Here is an 11,056-nt window from a genome sequence, read left to right as displayed (position 1 = left end):
TACATCCTAACTCTGTAAAGCTGGCCTTGAGCATAATAATAGGCCAAATAAAGTACAGTCATGTGTTGCTTAATGATGGGAATACACTCTGAGAAGTGCTTTGTGAGGTGATTTTGTTGTTGTGCAAGCACCATGCTGTGTTCACACAAACATAGATAGCATAGCCTACTACACACCTAGGCTGTATACTATAGCCTATTGCTTCTAGGCTGCAAACCTGTAGCAGGTGACTGTAGTGAAGATTGCAGGCAGTTTTAACACAATGGTATTTATGTATGTAAACAGATCTGCACACAGAAAAGGCAGAGTAAAAATTTGCTATAAAAAATATAAATGGTATGCCTGTGTATTAGTCTGTTTTCATGCTGTTGATAAAGACATACCCAAGACTGGGCAATCTACAAAAGAAAGAGTTTTAATTGGACTCACATTTCCACCTGGCTGGGGAGGCCTCACAATCATGGCAGAAGGCAAGGAGGAGCAAGTCATGTCTTATTCGGATGGTAGCAGGCAAACAGGGCTTATGGAAAGAAACTCCCATTTTAAAAACCATCAGATTGCGTGAGACCCATTCACTATCACAAGAACATGAGAAAGACCCACTCCCATGATTAAATTACCTCCCACTGGGTCCCTTCCACAACATGTGGGAATCCAAGATGAGATTTGGGTGGGAACACAGTCAAGCCTTATCATTCCACTCCAGCCCCTCCAAATCTCATTTCCTCACATTTCAAAACCAATTAGGCTTCGCCAACAGTGCTTGAAGTCTTAACTCATTTCAGCATCAACTTGAAAGTCCGCAGTCCAAAGTCTCATCCAAGACAAGGCAAGTCCCTTCTGCCTATGAGCCTGTGAAATCAAAAGCAAGTTAGTTACTTCCTAGATACAATGGGGGTACAGACATTGGGTACATGTAGCCATTTCAAATGGAAGAAATTGGCCAAAACAAAAAGGATACAGGCTCCACGCAAGTCTGAAATCCACTGGGGCAGTCAAATCTTAAAGCTCCAAAATGATCTCTTTTGACTCCATGTCTCACATCCAGTTATACTGATGCAAGAGGTGAGTTCCCATGGTATTGGGCAGCTCCACCCCTGTGGCTTTGCAGGGTACAGCCTCCCTCCAAGCTGTTTTCACAGGCCCGCATTGATCACCTGTGGCTTTTCCAGGTGCACAGTGCAAGCTTTCAGTGGATCTACCATTCTGGGGTCTGGAGGTCAGTGGCCTTCTTCTCACAGTTTCACTAGGCAGTGCCCCAGTAGAGACTCTGTGTGGGTACTCTGACCCCACATTTCCCTTCTACACTGCCCAAGCAGAGGTTCTCCATGAGGGTCCCACCCCTGCAGCAAACCTCTGCCTGGATATCTAGTTGTTTTCATAGATCTTCTGAAATCTAGACAGAGATTCTCAACTTCAATTCTTGAATTCTGTGCATTCTGTGCATTCGCAGGCTCAACACCACATGAAAGCTGCTGCCAAGGCTTGAGGCTTGCACCCTGTGAAGCCACAGCCCAAACTCTATGTTGGCCTCTTTCAGCCATGGCTAGAGCAGCTGAGACACAGAGCACCTAGTCCCTAGGCTGCACGTAGTACAGGAAACCCGGGCCCAGCCCATAAAACCAGAGCATAAAAGTTTGGCAAATTTGTAGCCTGACAATGCAATAGAAAAGAAAATCCCATTTTCTGATGAGAAATCCAAGCCAGCTGCAGAAATTTTAATAAGCAGTGAGGAGCTGAATGTTAATCCCCCAGACCTTCTCTCCAGGGCATGTCAGAGGTCTTCACAGCAGCCCCTCCCATCACTTTTATGCTCTGCTTCCCTTATAAAACTGAATGCCTTTAACAGCCCCCAAGTCACCTATTGAATGCTTTGCTGCTTAGAAATTTCTTCCACCAGATACCCTAAATCATCTCTCTCAAGTTCAAAGTTTCACAAGTCTCTAGGGCAGGGCAAAATGCCACCAATCTCTTTGCTAATACATAACAATAGTCACCTTTGCTCCAGTTTGCAACAAGTTCCTCATTTCCATCTGAGACCACCTTAGCTTGGACTTTGTTGTCTGTATCACTATCAGCATTTTGGGCAAAGCCATTAAAAAAGTCTCTAGGAAGTTCTAAATTTTTCACACTTTCCTGTCTTCTTCTGAGCCCTCCAAACTGTTCCAACCCTGGCCTGTTACCTAGTTCCAAAGTTGCTTCCACATTTTCAGGTGTCTTTTCAGCAGCGCCCCACTCCTGGTACCAATTTACTGTATTAGTCCATTTTCATGCTGCTGATAAAGACATACCTGAGACTTGGCAGTTTACAAAAGAAAAAGGTTTACTTGGACTCACAGTTCCACCTGGCTGGGGAGGCCTCACGATTATGGCAGAAGGCAAGGAAGAGCAAGTCTTACATGGATGGCAGCAGGCAAAGAGAGGGCTTATGCAGAGAAAGTCCCATTTTTTAAACCACCAGATCTCATGAGACCCATTCACTATCACAAGAACATGGGAAAGACCAACTCCCATGATTCAATTACCTCCCACCGGGTCCCCTACACAACATGTGGGAAATCAAGATAAGATTTGCGTGAGGACTCAGCCAAACCATATCAGCTTATATGGGGCACCTACCATGCATGGAGCTTGCAGGACTAGAAATTGCTCTGAGTGAGTTAGCAAGTGAGTGGTGAGCGAATGTGAAGCCTGGGACATTATTGTACCTTACTATAGACTTACTAAACACTGGAACCTTAGGCTATATTAAATGTATTTTTAGAATAGTTTTATTTTTTCAACAATTAATTAATCTTAGCTTACTGTAAATTTTTTACTTTTAAAAACTTTTAATTTTTTTAACTTTGACTCTTGTTATAACAGCTTAAAACATACACACACTGTACAAGTGAACAAAAATAATTTTTCTTTATACCCTATTTTGTAAACTTTTTTCAATTTTTTATCATTAAAATTTTGTCATTAAGAATGAAGCTGGAGGCATCACATTACTCAACTTCAAATTATACTACAAGTTTATAGTAACCAAAGCAGCATGGCAGTGGTACAAAAACAGGCACATAGACAAATGGAACAGAATAGAGAGCCCAGAAATAATGTCACACATCTACAACTATCTGATCTTCAACAAAGCTGACAAAAACAAGCAATGGGAAAAAGATTCCCTATTAAATAAATGGTGCTTGGCTAACTGGCTACCCATATGCAGAAGATTGAAGCTGAACCCCTTCCTTATGCCATATATAAAATTTATCAAGATGGATAAAAGACTTAAATGTAAAACCCAAAACTATAAAAACCTTGGAAGACAACCTAGGCGATATCATCCTGGACATAGGAACAGGCAAAGATTTCATGACAAAGACGCCAAAAGCAATAGCAACAAAAGCAAAAATTGACAAGTGGGCTCCAATTAAACTTAAGAGCTTCTATACAGCAAAAGAAACTATCAACAGAGTAAACAGACAACCTAGAGAATGGAAGAAAATTTTAGCAACCTATGCATCTGACAAAGGTCTAATATCTAACGTCTATAAGGAACTTAAACAAATTTACAAGAGAAAAACAAACAACTCCTTTAAAAAGTGGGCAGAGAATATGAAGAGAATATGAGCAGAGACACTTATCAAAAAAAAAAAAAAGGCATGCATGTGGCCAAGAAGCATATGAAAAAAGCTCAATATCACTGTTCATTAGAAAAATGCAAATCAAAACCACAATGAGATATCATCTTACACCTGTCAGAATGGCTATTCCTAAAAAGTCAAAAAATAACAGGTGCTGGTGAGGTTGTGGGAAAAAGGGAACACACTTATACACTGTTGGTAGAAGTGTAAATTAGTTCAACCATGGTAGAAAGCAGTGGCGATTCTTCAAGGAGCTAAAAGCAGCCCTACCATTTGACCCAGCAATCCCATTACCCAGAAGAATATAAATTATTCTACCATAAAGACACTTGCACACAAATGTTCATTGCAGCACTGTTCACAATAGCAAAGACATGGAATCAACCTAAATGCCCATCAGTGACAGATTGGATAAAGAAAATGTGGTACACATACACCATGAAATACCATATAACCATAAAAAAGACTAAGATAATGTCTTTTGTGGGAACATGGATGAAGCTGGAGGCTATAATGCTTAGCAAACAAATGAAGGAATAGAAAACTAAATACCACATGCTTTTACTTATAAGTGAGAGCTAAATGATAAGAATTTATAAACACAAAGAAAGAAACAACAGACACTGGAATCTACTTCAGGGGGAGGATGGGAGGAGGGAGAGGAGCAAGAGATAACTATTGGGTACTGGGCTTAATACCTGGGTAATGAAATAATACATACAACAAACCACAATGACACGTTTACCTATGCAACAAACCTTCATGTGTACCTTTAAACCTATAATAAAAATTAAATAAAATTTAAAAAACAATTTTTAAAGTATTGTCAAAAAATAAAAACTTTTTTGTTAAAACTAGACAAAAGCACACACATTAGCCTAGCCGGGTCAAAATCATCAATATCACTGTCTTCTACCTCCACATCTTGTCCTCTGGAAGGTCTTTAGGGGCAATAACACACATGGAGCTGTCATCTCCTATGGTAACAATGCCTTCTTCTGGAATACCTCCTAAGGAACCTGCTTGAGGCTGTTTTACAGTTAAATTTTCTTTTTATAAGTAGAAGTACACTCTAAAATAATGATAAAAAATACAGTATAGTAAATACCTAAACCAGTAACAGATGTGTACTATTGTTGTGAAGTATTATGCACTGTACAGAATTGTATGTGCTCTACTTTTACACAACTGGCAGTGCAGTAGGTTTGTTTTCACCATCATCACCACAAACATGTGATTAATGCATTGTGCTACAATGTTACAATGGCTACATCACTAGGTAATAGAATTTTTCAGCTCCTTTATCATCCTATGAGACCACCATCACATGTGTGGTCTGTCATTGACCGAAACGTCATTATGCAGCAAATGACTACACTTCACAGTTAGAGGGGGCTTTGTGGACCTCTCTTTTACTTCAGTTTCCTTCTTACCTCTTCCTCACAAAGGTCTGCTGTTTCCATGCAGCCTTCTTCTTCTACATGGGGAGACAGAACCAGTGTGTTTACTGATAAGTCAAAGACTGAGGCATTAGCCTTCCCATGATGGTTACATTTTAAGAGAAAAAATGTATTTCAAATAACCTAATGTGATTATAAGGGTTGGTAAGTCTGAAACCCACAGGAAAGACAGAAGACTGGAAATTTCAGCAAAAGTCAATGTTGCAGTCTTCAGTTCAAAGGCAGTCTGGAGACAGAATTCTTTGCTCTTCAGGAAACCTCAGTCTTTTCTCTTAAGCCTTTCAACTGATTAGATGAGGCCCATCTACATTGTAGTGGGTAAAATAATTTATTCCAAGTCTGATTTAAATGTTAATCACATTGAGGATTTAAATACAAGACTTAAAATTGTGAAAAACCTAGGATATACCCTTTCTGAATTGGTCTTGGCAAAGAATTTTTGGCTAAGTCCCCAAAAGCAATTGCAACAAAAATAAAAATTGACAAGCAGGACCCAATTAAATTAAAGAGCTTCTACACAGCAAAAGAAACTATCAATAAACAGACAACCAATAGACTGGGAAAAAATATTCACAAACTGCACCCAACAAAGGACTAATACCCAGAATCTGTAAGAAATTTAAACAAATCAGCCAGCAAAAAACAGATAACCCCATTTAAAAATGAGCAAAAGACATGGACAGACACTTCTCAAAAGAAGACATACAAGCAGCCAACAAACATGAAAAAATACTCATTACAAATCATAAGAAAAATGTACATCAAAACCTCAATAACATACCATCTCATACCAGTTAGAATGGCTATTAAAAAGTCAAAAAACAACAGATGCTGGTGAGGCCACAGAGAAAAAGGAATACTTAACTTACACACTGTTAGTGGGAATGCAAATATTTCAGTCACTGTAGAAAGCAGTTTGGAGATTTCTCAGAGAATTTAAAACAGAGCTACCATTTGATCTAGCAATCCCATTACTGAGTATGAAAAATAGCTCATTATACCAAAAAGACACATGGACTTATATGTTCATTGCTGTATCATTCACAATGGCAAAAACCTAGGTACCCATCAGTGATGAACTGAATAGAGAAAATGTGATACATATACACCATGGAATACTATGCAGCCATAAAAAAGAATGAAATTATATCCTTTGCAGCAATGTGAATGGAACTGGAGATCATAATTCTAAGCAAAGTAATGCAAGAGCAGAACACCAAATACTACATGTTCTTAATCAAAAGTATGAGCTAAACATTGAGTACATGTAGACATAAACATGGGAACAATAGACACTACAGACTACTAGAGGTCGAGGGAGGGGCCCATGGGTGGAAAAACTACATGGGTACTATGGGTACTATGCTCACTACCTGGGTGCAATATACTCATATAACAAACTTGTATATATATCTCCTGCATCTAAAATAAAAATTGAAATTTTAAAAAATTAACAATAAATAAATAAATATTAATCATATCTAAAAAATATCTTCAGAGCAACATCAGACTAGTGTTTGTCTAAACATCTGGGCACTACAGCCTAGCCAAGTTGAAACATAAAATTAACCATCACACCTGTTTAAATGCCTCCAAAATCTCCCCTTCCAAGCACATGTTCCATGATCTATTGATCTGCTTGCATTTCAGCCTCAGCATGCAGTGCTTCCACCTCATCTTCTACTCCAGCAAGGTTGACCCAACAGCAACTTTCCTTTATATAGCATCCATTTATTGAACCAATTTAATGAACAAATACTTACTGAATACCTCCAAGGTACCAGGCACTCTCTAGGCACTGGGGACACCAAAGTCAACAAAGGCACACACTCCTTTTCTCAGAGCACTCACCTCTGTCAGTATTGCTGCACTCACTACATCCACAGACATGGCTGCATCCACATATTTCCCTTGCCAGGCAAATCCTATGCACCTGTCTGTATCCTCCACTGCACCAATCAGCATGCATATATATCTACAGTGTACCATTTTTCAAGGTCACGACACTAATCCGCAAAATCTCACTTTCTTAATTCGTTCCAAACCTAAACTAAATTTGTATTTTCAGCTGTCGTTACCCTTGGAACTGGAAACAATAGTGCCAATAAACGACATCTTTGGCTAATTTAGTAATAATTCAATCATTTCAAAAATAAAATTATTCCATTTCAGGAGGCTACCATTTCCCATCCTTTTTCCAAGCATGACAACTAAGTTCCTGGGAGAAAGTTTATACCTGAGGATTATAACTAAGTTATGCCCTTAGAGTGGGCATAGAAAACTCAGGTGTTCTTCTGTGCCCCTCTGGGCCTAGGAGGGGCTCAGGGACTCTATTGGGCCTTAGCTGCTTGCACACCTGGAAGCCATGTTTTTTTTTTTTTCTTTCTGCTGAAGATTCTCTTTTAATTTGCTGCTTCCCTGTGCTTCACCCTAGGTGTGAAACAGGTTTTTTCTGCTTCCAGAAGAAGCAAGGGAAAGAAGGTTGAATGTGAAGGTTTGAGACTGCATTATAGTTTTAAGGATGTTTTGCAAGGCTGATGGGGAGTCCTCTCATCAAAGTGACTCATCTCAGAAATGGGCCTGCCTGCTATCCCTTCCACACTCAGCCATAGGCCGGGAGCAGCCTGTGGACAGGCTAGTCTCCACAGGAACCCAATGATGGATTTCTGGGCACAGCAGCTGGGGCTGTATCTCATATCACTTATGAGATAAATAACAAGATCCAAAATATTTTTAAAACATTGTATCATCCAAATTGAAAGGTCAGGGTTTTTTGGGAAAGCCATTTATAGCTAAGGCATGGTAACTAGATGGAAATAGAGTACATTTGTTTGCTAGAAATTCTTCATTGGTTCATTTGGTCAGAAAGTCATTCCCATTTTTCAGGCTCCATTTGACTTTATCCCTACACTCAAGAAGTTTATACTTTAATGGGGAGACAGATATTCATTATTAGTAAGTTTATAGTTACAAATATATTTATATATGTATATATATGCATATATGTATGCATATACATTTTTAAGGTAATTGAGGCAGTGTATTAGTCACTTTCTATACATTCTCTTGTGAATTATTTAATGTAGTGGATTTCTGTCTCTGTAATTAAAAGGTTTGGAAATGATAACAAGTATTCCTGTAGCTGTGGAAATTATTGAAAATGTACCTAATGCAGAGCCCAGGTATTGGCTTTCCTGTGATGCCCACCTGAAAGGTGCTGGTACATGGCTGAGTCATGACATGTCATGTACATGACAGCTCAGTAAAGGTGAAAATCAGCATGGAATAAGAAAGGGCAAAGGGTAAGCTACATCTATGAAAGGGAGTGTCCATCTGTACCCATGTCACCTGTGAGAAGAGGGAGTTTTGCTGTGCAGAGATCTAATGGTTATTTGCAAATTGCCTTTTTTAAAGGGACTCTTTTTGACATTTGAATGTCAGAATCACCACCCTAAAAGGTAGTCTTGGTGTTGGTTGAACCTTTGGCTTACATGAGGCTTGTTGAAGAAAGGGTGAAACTCTGAAAAAGTATTTGAAGAGGACTCACTTGCCACTGAAGACCTGCCTTTCCATGTACATGCTCTGCCGCTGCCCTGCAGAAATGCTTCAGTTATCGACAGTCTTTTGCCAGATGAGAAAAGTTCTGGCTCCAGGGTCCTGGCTCCTCATCTCACTCAGGCTTATGCCAAAGATGTAAAATTTAGTGTAGATGCCCAAGCCTTAATGCTTCAAGGTATAGATCTTTTAGCCAATGCTATAGCTGTTACAATGGGGCCAATAACAGTGATTATTGAGCAAAGCTGGGTAAGTCCCAAAGGAACAAAAGATGGTGTGACTGTTGCAAAGTCAATTGACTTAAAGGATAAATATAAAAATACTGGAGCTAAACTTGTTCAAGATGTTGCCAATAACACAAATGGAGCTTGGGGATGGCACTACCATGACTACTGTACTGGCACACTCTATTGCCAAGGAAGGCTTCAAGAAGATTAGCAAAGGTGCTAATCCAGTGGAAATCAGGAGAGGTGTGATGTTAACTGTTGATGCTATAATTGCTGAACTTAAAAAGCAGTCTAAACCTGTGACAACCCCTGAAGAAAAATTGTACACGTTGCTATAATTTCTGCAAATGGAGACAAACAAATTGGGAATATCTGATGCAATGAAAAAGGTTGGAAGAAAGGGTATCATCACAGTAAAGGATGGAAAAACACTGAATGATGAATTGGAAATTATTGAAGGCATGAAGTTTGATTGAGGCTATATTTCCCCATACTTTATTAATATGTCAAAAGGTCAGAAATGTGAACTCCAGGATGCCTACGTTCTGTTGAGTGAAAAGAAAATTTCTAATGTCTAGTCCATTGTACCTGCTCTTGAAATTGCCAATGCTCACCGTAAGTCTTTGGTCATAATTGCTGAAGGCATTGATGGAGAAGCTCTAAGTACTCTTGTCTTGAATAGGCTCAAGGTTGGTCTTCGGGTTGTGGCAGTCAAGGCTCCAGAGTTTGGTGACAATAGAAAGAACCAGCCTAAAGATATGGCTATTGCTACTGGTGATGCAGTGTTTGGTGAAGAGGGGTTGACCCTAAATCTTGAAGGCGTTCGGCCTCATGACTTAGGAAAAGTTGGAGAGGTCACTGTGACCAAAGATGATTCCAAGCTCTTAAAAGAAAAAGGTAACAAGGCTCAAATTGAAAAACGTATTCAAGAAATCATTGAGCAGCTAGATGTTACAACTAGTGAATATGAAAAGGAGAAACTGAATGAATGGCTGGCAAAACTTTCAGATGGAGTAGCTGTGCTGAAGGTTGGTGGGACACGTGATGTTGAAGTAAATCAAAAGAAAGAGTTACGGATGCCTTTAATGCTACAAGAGCTGCTGTTGAATAAGGCATTGTTTTGGGAGGTGGTTGTGCCCTGCTTCAGTGCCTTCCAGACTTGGACTCACTGACTCCAGCTAATGAAGATCAAAAAATTGGTATAGAAATTATTAAAAGAACACTCAAAATTCCAGCAATGACCATTGCTAAGAATGCATGTGTTGAAGGATCTCTGATAGTTGAGAAAATTATGCAAAGTTCCTCGGAAGTTGGTTATGATGCTATGGCTCAAGATTTTGTGAATATGGTGGAAAAAGGAATTATTGACCCAACAAAGGTTGTGAGAATTGCTTTATTGGATGTGCTGATATGGCCTCTCTGTTAACTACAGCAGCAGTTGTAGTCACAGAAATTCCTAAAGAAGAGAAAGACCCTGGAATGGGTGCAATGGGTGGAATGGGAGGTGGTTTGGGAGGTGGCATATTCTAACTCCTATAACAGTGCTTTACCTTTATTAATGAACTGTGACAGGAAGTCCAAGGCAGTGTTCCTCACCAATAACTTCAGAGAAGTCAGTTGGAGAAAGTGAAGAAAAGGCTGGCTGATGTTTAAGACATCACTATAACCATCAGTTTCTGGCTTCAGTTGACAAAATACATAACGGTTTATTGCTGCCATTGTCCATGCCTACAGATAATTTATTTTGTATTTTTGAATAAAAAGACATTTGTACATTCCTGATACTGAGTACAACAGCCATGTACCGATGTACTGCTTTCAACTTAAATCACTGAAGCATTTTTACTGCTAATCTGTTAAAATCAGTATTTTAGTGCTTGCCACCGCCAGATGAAAAGGTAAGCAGCCTTTCTGTAGAGAGTGAGAATAATTGTGTACGAAGTTAGAGAAATATCCAATTATGTGACAACATTTGTGTAATAAAAATTTGTTTAAAGTTAAAATATATATATATTTGAAGAGATTTATTCTGAGCCAAATATGAGTGACCAGCGGCCTGTGACACATCCTCAGGAAATCTTGACAACATTTGCCCAAGGTAGTCAGGGCACAACCTAGTTTTACACATCTTAGGGACACATGAAACCTCAATCAAATACATGTAAGATTTACATTGATTTGATCT

At 39.2% G+C, this 11,056-nt stretch overlaps 1 long non-coding RNA gene and 1 pseudogene across 1 annotated transcript; both read left to right on the top strand.

The window, feature by feature from the left end:
- Window positions 1-427: 427 nt before the first annotated feature.
- LOC116552153 lies at window positions 428-2,449 on the top strand. The gene is made up of 2 exons (XR_004269243.1): window positions 428-489; window positions 2,388-2,449. It is a non-coding gene; the product is annotated as an uncharacterized LOC116552153 (long non-coding RNA).
- A 6,241-nt stretch (window positions 2,450-8,690) lies between these two features.
- Window positions 8,691-10,497, top strand: LOC116552152 (annotated as a pseudogene).
- The last annotated feature ends 559 nt before the right edge of the window (window positions 10,498-11,056 follow it).

This window comes from Sapajus apella, unplaced genomic scaffold, assembly GCF_009761245.1.
Source record: "Sapajus apella isolate SASKATOON/1434 unplaced genomic scaffold, GSC_monkey_1.0 scaffold11, whole genome shotgun sequence".
Classification (NCBI taxonomy): Eukaryota; Metazoa; Chordata; class Mammalia; order Primates; family Cebidae; genus Sapajus; species Sapajus apella.
The sequence above is the reverse complement of the archived record's forward strand: the minus strand, read 5'-3'. Positions and strand labels throughout refer to the sequence as shown.